Below are 14,489 nucleotides of genomic sequence, written 5' to 3'. Positions count from 1 at the left end.
TAATTTAAATCTTATCACAGTTTACAATAATATGTTACATGAAATTGTAAAAATAATTACTTTCACTTACAATTAATTACACACAAAATTGTCATAATTTGACGGTGAGATTCAAGACAGCTTCCTGTTTATTACATATTGGAAAGGTAGAAAAGGTACAGCCTGTGCAAATATCACCTATGTTTCCATTTTATTTCCAGTTCAAAAAAAACAAAACAAAAGAAAAAACAATTTGGTGGTCGTGATGCGTGCGCCAGCGATGGGGTGCCTGAGATCAGTGCGCCAAAGCAGTGTTTTTGTATAAGATTTAGGTTATTTTATTTTATGTCTCCTTATGGAACTGAACAAGTGGAACGGCATGGAACAAAATCGTGCATAATGGGGACACTTTCTCTGCGACTCTCTCCATGGGTTATGCGCAGAAAAATGTCTTAACGAATCATGCCCCGTTCCCCCATGCCCTGTCACCATATGGTTTTAGTTGTTTCATTTGGAGGAATAGGGTACAGCGATCGTGGCACGTGGAAAACCGTGCTAACATTGTGTCCGGACAATTCACACATAAAAATATATTTATGATTCCCCTTATTAATAATTCCCAGTGTTATTCCTGTGTATGTTGTAAGCGTTTATCTGTTTTATCCTGTTATTGTAAAGCACACTGACTGACTGGTGAATGGGAGAGCCTTTCCACACGCACATTACGTGAACGCCCACCTTGCGAGCCCTTCTCCATGACCCGGCATCAAAAGTTCACAGTTTCTCCAAAGAAAAAAAATACAAGCGTATTAATTGTAATTGTATGAAACCAAAAAACACCATGCGCAACTTTGCGTAATGGGACCACTTTCTCCATCACTGTCACCACCGTCAACGACGATATAATGATGAACGATGATAAAATCGTGTATCGTGATATTTGGGCGGAGCCCAAGCCTAGCCACAACATGTCAATAGCGCTGCCATCTTCCTGCAGTTTCCCACTGCTGTAGGAAGAGTTTGCAACTTGCGCTGTTTTATACCCGATAATATAAGTAATTATTTCATATAACTATACATATATATAACATTTCATACATAAATCTCGAATTTCTCCCATGCTTTCAGACCTCGGAGTGTACATAGCACCAAGATGGCGGCCATTGAGGAAAGAAGTTGTTTATATGGCTCCATATTTATTTTTAATTGCCATATGATAGATATGATATAAGCTTTTTAAAATATATTATAAGGGTCCAGACCTGCTCTGCTCAGCTGGACTCCGGGTCTCAGGATGGAAGCCAGCACTCTGTACAGCCTCCGGATCTCCTGCTCCGAGCGCCTCCATCTGCTCTCCCAGTTCACCACAGAGCGTTCAAACTCTCTGTAAACGTCTCCTCCTGCCGCTATCACCTTGTCGCTCAGCGCGTCTCTCACTTCTTCTCCCACCTTCACCTTGTCGCACAGGAACAGAAGCTCTCCCACCGCCGCAGATATTCGCTCTCGTACCGAAAAGGTGAAGAGTTGAAGCCGCTCCGCCATTGTTGTTGTCGTCGTGGAGCTTCTGGTCACGTGTCTGTGTTGGAGGCGGTGACAAAGTGAGCGGTGTGATCTACTTCCGGGGCAAAAATCGCTGCTGGGAGCTTCTCATTGTTCTAGAATGAGAAGAAAACTTTATATTAGAAATGTTTATTTTATGTTTATTGTCTTGAGCTTAATTGAAAGGATGATACAGATATGTGAGGTGCATGTGAATAAAGTGAGTGTGGAGATATATGAAATCTTGAAATATTTTATTTTAGATTGATGTGAGGGATGCCATGGTAAGGAATTTTTCCCCATCGGTTAATGAAGTCATGACACCACGGTCACACCGGAAACTTTACAAATGGGGCGCACGGAGTGCCCCTGTTATGCACGGACGCTAATTACAGATGGAAGGAGACCGTTCCTGATCTAAGGTCTCCTATAGCCTTCCCTCCTCTCCTCCCATGATAAGCAGACTCCGCAGACAGTGCTGCAACGCTGCTGTGTGCGCACAAGCAGTAACTTAGTCCCCTAGTCAGACCAAGTATTGATAACACGCTTGCGTTGCATTGACATTTCACTGCATATATGTATGAAAGTATGTATATGTGTGTGACGAATAAACCTCTTGAATCTTGGTATTTTTAAATATTAGAATTTTTCAGCGCTGGTACATGAAAGTTTTGGTTTTGGTTTCATTTCCATAAAAAAAAAAAAAAAAGAAACACAAAAGCTTATCAACAGTGGGGGCGGTGGGCAAGTAATTTAATCGGGGTACGCCCGAACACCGTGTAACACCGATAACCGCTGCAACCCTATTTGATGTTAATCATACATTAATGTGGCAATTTAATGAGTTGATCCATTTGGATAAGTAAATATTTATTTCTTTAATCTGACCCCTTTTTCTTGTTTATTTTCAAAGTTCAAAGTGTTTTATTTGTCAAGTGTACAGTACAACACAAGGTCATTCAGTACAATGAAATTCTTGGGGCATGACAGGCAACAACTGCGTCGTGGGAAAAAAAAGATAAAATAACAAGGCAAATATAAGGAGGAAATAATGTTTTTTTTATAAAATAAGAGTCGAATATAAAAAAAAGTAAGAGTCGATGTTACAAATACGGGCAAGAGGTCACAGTGTATGTACATAAAATTAAAATAAGAAAATAATCCTAAAATAGAAACTAAAAATTGGAACAGTGTAGCAGTTCCAACAGAAATAGGTCAGTCTATTGCACAAGATATGGATTAAAAATAAAGTGAAGGAGTGCAGCTGGATATGTACATGTTGTTGTGGTGAAGTACATTAAATTTACATAGGCATTTTCATCTTATTTCCAATTTAATACAAATATATATATAAAAGCATTTACTTTTAATATATACAGTGTAATTTGTCTTGTCTCTCAACCAACACACCTGGTTTTCTGAAGCTGATAAGTGTTTAGTCCTAATATGCTGTACATTTGATTATCGATGAATAAGGCTCTGAATAGTAGGAAAAAATAGATGAGAAGCAAAATTTAGATTATGAACTATACAATGAACTTGAGATTATTATTATTATTTGACACAACAAGGAACGTTCAGTTCTGGCTTTTGGCAACAATGACCAAACCGTGTGAGACTGAGATGAACTAAAAGGAAATAGAATTGAGATAAATGACAGAATAGTTTGTAAACTGCCACCGCCTTACTGTAAATATAATGACATCATGTAATAAACTAGTCCAAGTCCAAAACACTACATACTATGTGCTTCAATAATAATATGGACAATGTGTAAAACTATTATAGGATCATTCCATGAGTGACTGTCCCTTCTCATATCTGTGTGTGTGTGTGTACAACAAACTGAGACTTTAATGCCAAGTGTTGGTTGAAGGTGACATAATGTAAAGGAGTAAAGCGCACTCCACTGCAAGAAAAGTCGTAAAATCCGTGTTAGAGCAATAAAAAGTAAATAAAATCAGTGATCAAGACTGACCTGACCTGAGCTGAGCTGAGCTCCAAGCGCCGCTGTCTGGCTGCGGGACTCCCCGCTCTCCGGTGGCCCTGCTCGGTCTCCCTCTGCAGGACAGGTCGGGGCTCCGGGGCGGCCTGCTAGCATGCAGCTAATGCTAACGGAAGCAATATAGCGCTGCTTGTTGTGTAGGAATGAAATGAAAAAGCCAAACGATCAACAAGTGAATGAAGCTTTTGTAAACGTGTGTAAGCGTCTGAACGTTGGAAACAATTAAAATATATATATATCAAATATAAATGACATGAGGAGGCTTGAGAAGCTTGATTTACTCTGAGCAGCGTTGGAGGAGCTGATGCTGCTTCTTCTTCTTCTTCTTTAGTGTTTATTGTTGGTTGTCAAAGCAGCTTAGAGGAGCATTACCACCACCAACTGAACTGGAGTGAACAGGAGATGATGCAGGAAATACCATCAAATACAATCAAATACAATAAAATGAAATGAAATAAAATAAAATAATATAAAATAAAAGAAGATAAAATAAAATACAATAAAATAAATTAAATTAAATTAAAACAAAACAAAACAAAACAAAACAAAACAAAACAAAACAAAACAAAACACATTTAAATAAAATGAAATGACACAAAATTAAATGAAATGAAATGAATCAAAATGAAATTAAACAAAATTAAAAATTACAAAATACACTGAAATTTAATTTAAAAAAAAAGAACATAACAATGAAGTAAAATAAAATAATAATAAACAAAACACAGGTACTCCTCACTTAATGACCGAGTTCCATTCCTAGGACCACGTTGTTTCGTAAATTAGTCGATAAGCGAGGACCCGTGTTATTTCACGGTAAGGGGGCGTGGTGATTGCGAACGCTAGTGTATTGAATACTGACAGAAGCGAGATGAATTTAGATGTATACAGTGTATATAGTATATAAAGTATATATAGTATTGTAACACTGTGTGTGTTTCTTTAACTGTGGTGAAAGACGGGGGAGGGAGGTTTCAGGTTTATTTGGAGGCTGTTGTGTTCTTGGCTTAATTTTATTGGTGGGGAGGTATCCAGGATATAGTTGGTAACTGGGCGAGGTGTTGAGAGGTCGGGGGTTGGAATGAAAAGGAGGAAGTGGATGGAGGGAAGAGTAGACGGGACACAGCCAAACAAAGTTGGATTATTTTAATTCTCACTGGACACCTCAACCCCCGGGGTTACTTGTTCGTCTCGCGGCAGGGAATAAAGCCTGTGCAGCTTCCCACGATGTTACGCTCTGCTTTTCATTCATTGCATCCATCTGGTCAACACCGTTGAGAGTCAAATTGTTGTCAGAAGTGGTATTAGCTTCACCTCACCGCGAGATAGCCATGGAGGAGATGCAGATGCTTACTCCCCCACAGTCGAGAAGCCAAGCGGCAAGGAAAGCTGCGGAACCGAGGTGTGCCAGGATGGAGGTGCGAACGAAACAGCTGAATGCACATGGCCAGAACGCAGATGAAATGTGGTCTCCCAAGCCACCACAGCGTGACCATCGTATTGCTTTGAGCTAAAAGTGGCGTTAAAGTACCATCCACTAAAAGATGAAATGGCCACTAAACAGGACAGAAAGATGTTTAGGGAGTGGTTTACAGCTTCATAGGGTAAAATGGTAACCGAGCAGCGAAAGACAGTGACTGATAGTTTCCCCCAGCCTGGCGGGCCCTCAGACGCTGGTGCACTGATGGTCGCTAAAGTTAGTTCCCCCCGGCTAATATGGTCAGATTGGCCCTTTACCAGCCTACCTGCCCCGCTGGCGCATGGTTATGACGCTAACGGGTCTCAGGCAGTGCTCGGTAGCCCTGTGAGCCCAACAGGCCAGAGTAGGGCCCCCCTCCAGTGGTACCAGGTCGGCACCCCTATGGACCGGGTCGCTGTTGACATTCTGGGCCTCCTGCCCCGCACACCCTGTGGAAATCATTCTGTGACCATAGCAATGGACTACTTTACGGAGTGGCCCGAAGCCTATGCCGTGCCTGATCAGGAGGCGGCCACTGTTTCACTGGCTCTGCCCAGCCCATCTGTCAACACCAACAAAGCATTCCTATTTACAAGCAGGCAGCAGCCGAGCAGTGTTTGGAGAAGATGCGGGCAGCGAGGGTTATAGAGCCTTCAGAGAGCCCATGGGTTTCTGTTGTCCTGATGGTGCCCAAGAAGACCGCTGATTCATGGCGGTTCTATGTGTATCTGCGGTTGCTGAATGAAGTTACTGAAAAATACTTTTATCTCCTACCCCGCATCGATGAATCACTAGACAGGATAAGGGGCTCTGTCTGGTTGTCATCCCTGGATCTGAGGAGTGGTTACTGGCAGGTGCCCCTCTCTGCTGAGGCCCGAGCAAAAACTGCCTTCATGACAGGCTCGGGCCTATGGCAGTTCACAGTAATGCCCTTTGGTCTGTAACACAGCTGCTTCATTTGAGAGGCTCAGGGAGAAGGTGCTAGCTGGTGTACTACCCCAGAACCTACAGGTGTACCTTGATAATGTGCTTGTCCATGCACCAGACTTTGACTCAGTCTTGGGACTCATCTTTACCTGGCTACAAGGAGCGGGCTCAAGTTACACCAGAGAAGTGTAAGCTACTGCGGAAAGAAGTCTTCTTCCTTGGTCATCATGTGAGTGGTGAGGGGGTGGCCACCCAAGTGGAAAAAGTTGCGGCTAGTTGTCCTAGCTGCCCCTGACCCTGATGGGGAGTTCGTCTTGGACACCGATGCCAGCAAAGAGGGTTTGGGAGCAGTCCTTGTCCAGGTGACCCCCAGTGATGATTAACTACTACAGCAGGACCCTTTCAAAGCCAGAACACAACTACTGTGTGACTAGGATAAAGCTACTGGCAGTGATCGAGGTGGTGAACCACTTCAAACAGTTAAGACCAGGGTTCGGAGGGACTCAAACACACGACACTCTTGGAAACAGAGTTAAACAAAGGAGTTTAATTCAGAGTCACTGAGGTGATGACGGGAGAGACCCGGTCGGGCTGGAACGTGTCTGGACAGACGGAACTGCCGGACTTCGCGAAGCAAGACAGGACAGGACAGGACCGGCATAGATGGGGAAGGAGGGATCCAGGTTCTGGGCAGGTGGACAGGGAACCAGGCTTGACGAAGCAGGACGGGAACGACTTGAAGGTGAAGAGGAAAACAGGCAGGTTAAGACAGCGACTAAACACTTAAATTACTCAGATTTGGAGGGAGCCAGGAGAAGTACCGACTAAGGTTAGTTCATTGACAGTCTGGCGAGGAGTGGATGGAGGGCCAAGGAATACATACGTGTGTGGAGGTGCAGGAGGAAGGAGTAGCAGAGGAGGGAAGAGCGGCCTCTAGTGGCACTAGGAGGCCATGGGCTTGACACAATTATTATCTGTGCGGGCTGAAGTTTCTAATCCGCACGGATCATGCCTCCCTCAAGTGGTTGCTGTCCTTCCGTGAGCCTGAAGGGCAAGTGGCTAGGTGGATTTGTTACAGAAATAAAAGGGTCGATTTAATTTGCAGTTTGTCAATTGGTGTGTGGTGGATGGGGTGGCTAAAGTAGCCACACCTGATGCTAGTTTGTCAGGCTCACGAGCATCATGTTTTAAAACCCTGTTCACACACTCAGTCAGGATGGGAGCCCTGTGTCATGACATGTTCCATCTGCTCCTGGTTAATTCAACCTAGCCTCATCTCTACAATAAACTGGGGTTATCAACCCCATCGTGTGTGTCTCTGTGCTGGAGGTCCCTGAACACGCCACTGGGGTGGCGTGTGGTGGCAAAACTGCCAAACAGTGGTTTTAAATAAAGACGCAGACAGACGCTGGTTTTTAATTGCACAAGGGTCGGGTCAGAGATGTGCTCTCGAGCAGCCGAACAGTTTATATCCCAGGGAGTCAAAGAATATATGGTCAATTTGACCCGACAAATGGTAGGTGCTCAAGCTAAGGCAAACTTTAATACAGGAAGATAAGGCAAACTTCACAACAGGAATCTAATGCAAACTTTACAGCAGGAATCTGATGAAGAAAACAACCGAAAGAGATCAGTGAAAGAATTAACCCTGGGTGCTGAAATAAAGGTATGTGACTGAGGCTATATGAGTTTGTGTTCTTCATTATGTGTGCATATATCTTTATGTGATTACATTGATTTAGATATATTGTTACAGATTGAGCAAATACAGGAGTTTAACTTCCCCATCATCGACCGCAAGGGGGCCAGACACACGAATGCGGAAGGGCTGTTCAGGCGGCCGTGTGGGACAGACTGCTCACAGTGTCGTTGGGCTGAGACCAGGGAGGCAGAGGCTCGTCATGAGCAGATGGGGAGATGCGCGGCTCTGCAACTGGACAACCCAGCAGAATGGATCTAGTCACAGGAGGACGATCTGAGACAGGTCAGGGATTGGGTGGAGAGAAGCCAACACCCTGGCTGGACAGACATGGCGGCAGCCGGGCCTTGCGTGAGGGGACTGTGGTTCCAGTGGGAGAGCTTGGCCCTCCATGGTGGAGTATTCTGGAGACGCTGGAAGGTGCAAGCCACTGGGAAGGAGAGGTGGCAAGTGGGAGTGCCTAAAAGTCGGCAGGCTGAGGTGCTGGATTTGAATCACATCCAGCCTGGTGTGGATCACTTTGAGGTAAACAAGACCCTCAAAAGGGTTCACCAGTCCTTCTACTTAAATCTCGCCTTGGAGGCTCAGCTCGCCCTGATCGCTGCAAAGGATCAGAAAGACTGGGACCTTCAGCTACCACTGGTCCTGCTTGCCTGTCCCTCTGCTACCCAGGAGACCACTGGGTGTACACCTGCCTTACTAATGTTGGGAAGGGAGCTCCGCACGGGGCGGGGGGGGGGGGGGTTCAGGTTTATTGGGGACTTGTGATGTCAGGTGTGGTTGCTCAAGCCATCCCATCCACCACAATCGTATATCGTGTGTATATATAGTATCTATAATGAATCTAGTGTGTATATGTAGTCTATATAGTGTATATCGTGTATAAAGGCTGATATGTGATGAGATGCTTGACGCTGAGACACTGGGTATTGCCTGCAGCGTACAATACAGACTGGTCAGAGAGCTGGTCGTAAGTCTGAACGGTCGTTAAACAGGTAGGTCGTTATGTGGACTCCTGTACCTGTATAACAAACTTAAATGAAATAAAAAATACAACTGTTTATTCTCCTCTATCCACCGCAGAGCCAACAGCTCTGTAGTGCACAGCGACCGACGCTCTGATGCTTTTCTTCAAATCTGTCTCACTCCCTGGACACACAGCGCTGCACCTGCACGCCCTGCGTCAGGAGCTTCGGAGTGACGTCACAACCGCGGTGACCACGTTGCTCTGACGCCGCTGGACGGGCGTTCGGGTCAGGACTGCGCATGCGTCGTGCACAGCCGCGTGCCGTCGAAACGTGCGCATGCGTCGTGGAAACCGCGCGTGCCTCGCGTGGAGTACTACGTAGGGAGGTGAAGGTACTTTGTGCTGTTTGCTTGAGTCTTCCAGTCCCAGCGGTGTCCACGCAGAGCGGAGCAGTAGCTTTAGCGTTAGCCTGAGCCTGCTGTTAGCATGAGCGCCACACGGTTCGGGTCCATCAGAACATTTGGCGTTGTAACGTGAACGTCCACAGTATGTATTTATTAGTATTTATTAGCATTTATTAGTATTTATTGGTATTTATTAGCATTTACACCGCAGACTATTCAGGATATCAGCTGCTTCTCCGCCGTTTACTTTCCTTCTTTATTCCTCCATCTGCGTTAGACACAAACGGGCCTTTACGACGGGACGAGAAATGCACTTTAAACTAAAACAAATCACTTTGTGTATTTTGAAAGTCATTGTTCGTATTATTATTATTATTATTATTATTATTCTCCTCCTTTGCACTTTTTGTGTTAAGTGTCTGGAACAGAGCAACCGCTGCAGCTACGACCGCGGTTGAGGTCTCGTTACAACCGGGACGTCGCAGACATCTTGTTCAAGTTTCACTCAGATTGATCCACATTCGGAGCAGGAATTAGTGGAAAACCCATTAATTTAACCAGAAGTGGTGGAGCGTTGGTACATCACCAACACGCTGAGACTCCATCGCTCTGTAGTGGTTAGAGGCTACGACGAGGCGTGTCCGTGTGTGTTTATGTACCGTCTGACCTGGTTGATGTCTGCGGGGCCGTTGCCCAAAATATGGGAGGTGCACGACGTGGTGTACGTCCCCACGCACCTTGACACCACCCCCCGGTGACATCATTAGATTTTATTTTATCAATTAATCGACCGTTTAAGGTTAGCAACTATCGATGAAGGAAATTCCTTTTAATCCCGAATTGAAAGTGACATGTATTTATGTTCAGGAAATAATGTTTATTTATTATGTTTGTTGTATAAAATAAATACAGAGTTTGTTTATTCTTGATCCAGATGCCGAGAAATAGCCGAAAGTCGAAGGCGGTCAAGAAGCAATTGTCCAAACTTCCAGCCTTAGAGGTCAGTCACACTGTTCCAAAAGCAAATACTAAAGGAAGAGACTGAAAAAAACCTATGAAACACAAATGCAAAAAACATAAAAAAATATATATTGAAATGACGTCTATGAACAAAGTGAAGGTAGATGAGACGCCTTCAAATATAAATGTTGATTCCTCGTACGTATGGATGGGAAGAGGCTCATTTCATCAGCATGATAACAGGACTAAAGGGACACCGTGTATTGCTGTCAGCAGATTTATTTGTTGGGCTTGAGTTTGTCATGTGATGGTTTCAGCATATTTATAATGCTAAATGCATTTGATGGTTTCTGGACAACATTTCTCATTGTTTTTGGTTTGTTCAATGATTTGCAATAAACATACTTTTGCATAAAACAAGCACATGTGTCCACTCCCATGATGATAAGAGTATTAAACGCTTGAAAAATATCCCTTTAAGGTTTTTTGAACGGACACAAAATGCGTGAATCATTTGCAATTCATCGGGATTAACTATGGACAACCACAAGATTAAATATTTTAATCTTGTGACAGCCCTAGTCCAAATTCTAAAACACCACAATTAAAATAATACTATACTTGTTTCCAGCGCTTACACAGACGTTTATCACGTTCTATCCCACTCACTACGAAACCCAATCAAAATATAGTAAACAATGCACCACGCGTCTGGATTCAACACTGATTTGTCTGATGTGTGTTAGTCAATGTGTTGTTGTGAAGGCTGCTGCTGTTGTCACAGGCGTCGTCATACGCTGCCTGTCTGTAGTTTGCAAAATATGCAATAGATGTATTCTTGTACATTTAATAAAACTTTAATAGCTTAATAATGCCTTATGAAGAAATGGACGGACTCCTCCGCTACAAAAATCTATTGCTTGACAAGACAGTTTGACTGGAGCCCACACGTAGTGACTCCAGGCAGCAAGGAGACCACTATGCTGGGAAAACTACTTCCCAACTATCAATCGAAATATAAGTAATAAATGATAAATATAAGTCTGTACCTGGGTGTGATGTTTGTTTTCCTGCAGGAATGATAATATTTTATTTACATAAGTGAGGTTTCATTTGTTGTAGTGGAAAATGTTTGTTAATTTAACTTAGTAATCCATGTTAAGACGGCACGTCGGCCATTTTAAATATGTGGTTGATGCGTACCAGGCTCGCTAATTAAATATTTTCACTAAATACAACTTTTGAATGGACCCCGATGGGAATCTCGACTCCGGTTTAAAATTGAGTCGAACCCTAAAAAAACACGAAGGGTTGAGGAGCCTCGTGCTGCTTTCACGAGGCTGACGCTTGTGTTTGGTGTGAACTTCCACATTGATTAACATGGCAGTGTATCTGAAGCGTTGCCATGACGGTGACGTGTCGCTTCTGGCCCAAAAACAAATTGGCGTTAATGCGTTATTATCGCGTTAACTTTGACAGCCCTACTACTACTACTGCTACACCACTACTAATACGACACTACACTACTACACTACAACTACTAGACTACTACTACACTACTACTACTACACTGCTTTAATGTGTTAGTATTGCGTTAACTTGGACAGCACTACTACTACACTACTACTACACTACTTTAATGTGTTATTATTGCAGATAACTTAAACAACCCTAATTTGAACATAACAATCAGACAATTCTACATATTAATTTAATCATGTAGTCCTCCACCATGTATACATCAGGTTATATATACACCTTACTATTTATACTACTTCCACTACTACTACTACTACTACACCACTACTACTACTACTACTACTACTACTACACTACATTACTACATTATTACTTCACTTCGAGCACAGTTTTCCTAATCCTCCAATAAAACTCCTAAGTGTCCTTCTCATTCTACTCTTAATTGGGTGTTTGGGAGTTTGAAACGCTTCCCTGAATGATGTACAAGTAAAAATAAATCAAATTGTGGAGTTTGGATGCATTATGGTAATTTACTACTCTGTCACATGTTGTGCTTGATGGTTCAACTGTGTTTACTTGCAGGACAGCATCGCTAACACTGACACAGAAAACCCAGATATCTGCAACATGATTTCATCGCAAGTGGTGAGAAATGCTTGAATTTTGTCCTCAGAAATGGAAGTTCTAGAATACCTTGTGTGCGGACCAAGGGGCGTGGTCAAGCACCGGCTGCGGACGGCAGCACGGTTCTCCTTCTTGCGGTCGCCAAGCTGCCTCGAGTGGCACTGATCAGCGCCTGTGCGGAGCTGATCGGTGCGTTGTTATTATTATTTATAAGGAAATATTATTCTTATTACTTTTGGGAGGTTAGGGTTAAGGGAGGGAGACTGAGTCCTTTTTGTCACGCCGCACCAACATGACGAGAGTCTTTATTATACAGTTCAACAGAACGGCTCGCTGGCCACAATTCTAAATAATAATACCGCCGATGGTTTCGGACGCAGGAGGAACGGCTTTCTGCTCTGGCTCCTGGTCGGCTGACGAGCCCCGTGCGCCGATCCCTTCTACAAGACAGACCAACATTGCGCCGCACGGGCGCTGATTAGGCCGATTCGAGGCAGCTTGGCGGCCGTGGGAAAGGGAGCCGTGCTGTCGTCCGCAGCCGATGCTTGACTACGCCCCCGGTCCGCGACACCTTGAAAACAGCCGCTTTTGTGCTGAAGTGCTTGAAAAGTCCTTGAAAAATGCCCTAACATGCGATCATTGGAAGCCTGTGATGTTCCCCCTGGTTTTATTATTCAGATCGTGACCTCATAAAATATTTTCTGAACATGGAACCATAAAGCTGCAAGAATAATACGGTTAAAACCATCAGAACCCCTGATCACGCATTCCATTGAAATGTAAAATGTCCATGCGCAATTAAAGGCACAAATCCATTATTATATATATATATATATATATATATATATAAAATCTTATTCTTCATAAGAATAAACTCAACATTTCTGTACCATATCAATTCATCAGATACATTTTCAGGCATTACATATCCAGATCTAGCTCAGCACTCCTAGTTTCTTTTTACAATTTTGCCAGACTGCAAAAAAAACAGCTTAACATGAATATAGAATCAATATCGATACTTACAGGTGGAATATGACATTATACAAACTTCTAAAGTCTGAATGTTTTCCTTGTTTTTCACCTCCAAATAAAACAACTAAGAACACACTGTTTTTATTTGTTCTTTTGGAGGCAGAATTGATCTGTCCATTTGGGGCACGGCTCTCCATGTACGGGGCGCATAGTGCCATGGTTGTGCCCGTGCCCTTCACACATATAAAAACATATTTATCATTTCCCTGATTTATAATTCCTAATTTTATAATCCCTGTGCATTTTGTAACTTCTGTCTGTTTTATCCTGTTGTTGTGATGCACACTGACCGGCAAAAAGAGAAAAAGTGCAGAATTAGTTATTAAAGTGTGTTTGCTTGTTACTTGCAGCCGGTGCTTCCCTACATCGTGATCACACACGTCTCCCAGCTGCAGGGGCAAACCCTGACCACGCCCATCATTTACACACATCCAATAGGAGAACAGCATCAGAATCAATCACACATCCAGCCAATCAGCATTCAGGAAGGTAAAGGATGTTTAAAGCAACATAAGAATTATGGATGCTACGGTACAGTGGGCTCACCGTTCAGTATGTATCACGGTTTAAGGCGACGTTAATGGCACGGTTTCGGTATCATTTATGTTTAAGAAAAAAATGTAATTAAAAGTTAAAAGGTGTAAAAAAGGTTTTTATAGTACTCTGACATAAATAACTAGTGTGTATGGTGGGGTTCAAGTTCATTGGTTGGTTGTTATAATTTGCACAAGTTCATCTGATCATCTGATTGGAGGGGAGGTGTCCAGCATAGTGGATTATTCAAATCTTAATTTCCATTCATATTTATATATATATATAGTATTTTAAGAACGTTTCACAATAAAAAAAAATAAAACCAGTACTATAGTTAGTTATTTTTTGTAGAACAGGTATAAAGTTTTTTTCACACCTAAATAATAATAGTGAAATAAAACCTCACAGTCAGACCAGTACGTGTGCCTTCATTTTGTGAACCTGACGTGACAGTGGGTGTGCTCCTTTTCAGCCGGGGCACCTCCCGGGGAGGTAGGAGCATGGGCCATCTCTGACATAGAGGGGGGAACATTTGTCGGTGGCAGGAGACGACAACTTAAACAACACAACATAAAACTGTAAAACTTGACAAAAAAACTAAGGGCTCATCACCCAGCGGGACTCGGTTCCCTTCATTCCTACAAAAGAGCCGTTCAAAAGGACCGGATCGTTTGTAACAGCGAGCGCAGTTCGTAATAAAGAGGGCCCTCCCAGGGGTTATTTTCCACTGGACACCTTGACTGATTGCACTCTTTATTAAAACATTTCTATGTAGTTTGATCTTTTCCTTTTTTCTATGGAAATGGCTGCGCAGTTGAAAACAAAATAGACCTCTCGCACAAAAATATAGAAATGCACGCAATGCTCTGCACGGCTGA

At 43.1% G+C, this 14,489-nt stretch overlaps 1 protein-coding gene and 1 long non-coding RNA gene across 3 annotated transcripts in view; both read left to right on the top strand.

Annotated features, from left to right (window-relative positions):
* LOC307243636 (uncharacterized protein) overlaps window positions 1-14,489 on the top strand; it is a 228,604-nt gene that overhangs the window by 138,952 nt on the left and 75,163 nt on the right. The window lies entirely within an intron of this gene.
* LOC307242885 lies at window positions 9,918-12,851 on the top strand. The gene is made up of 3 exons (XR_013844605.1): window positions 9,918-9,979; window positions 12,001-12,063; window positions 12,721-12,851. It is a non-coding gene; the product is annotated as an uncharacterized lncRNA (long non-coding RNA).

This window comes from Zeus faber (genome assembly GCF_960531495.2).
Source record: "Zeus faber genome assembly, chromosome: 1".
Classification (NCBI taxonomy): Eukaryota; Metazoa; Chordata; class Actinopteri; order Zeiformes; family Zeidae; genus Zeus; species Zeus faber.
The sequence above is the reverse complement of the archived record's forward strand: the minus strand, read 5'-3'. Positions and strand labels throughout refer to the sequence as shown.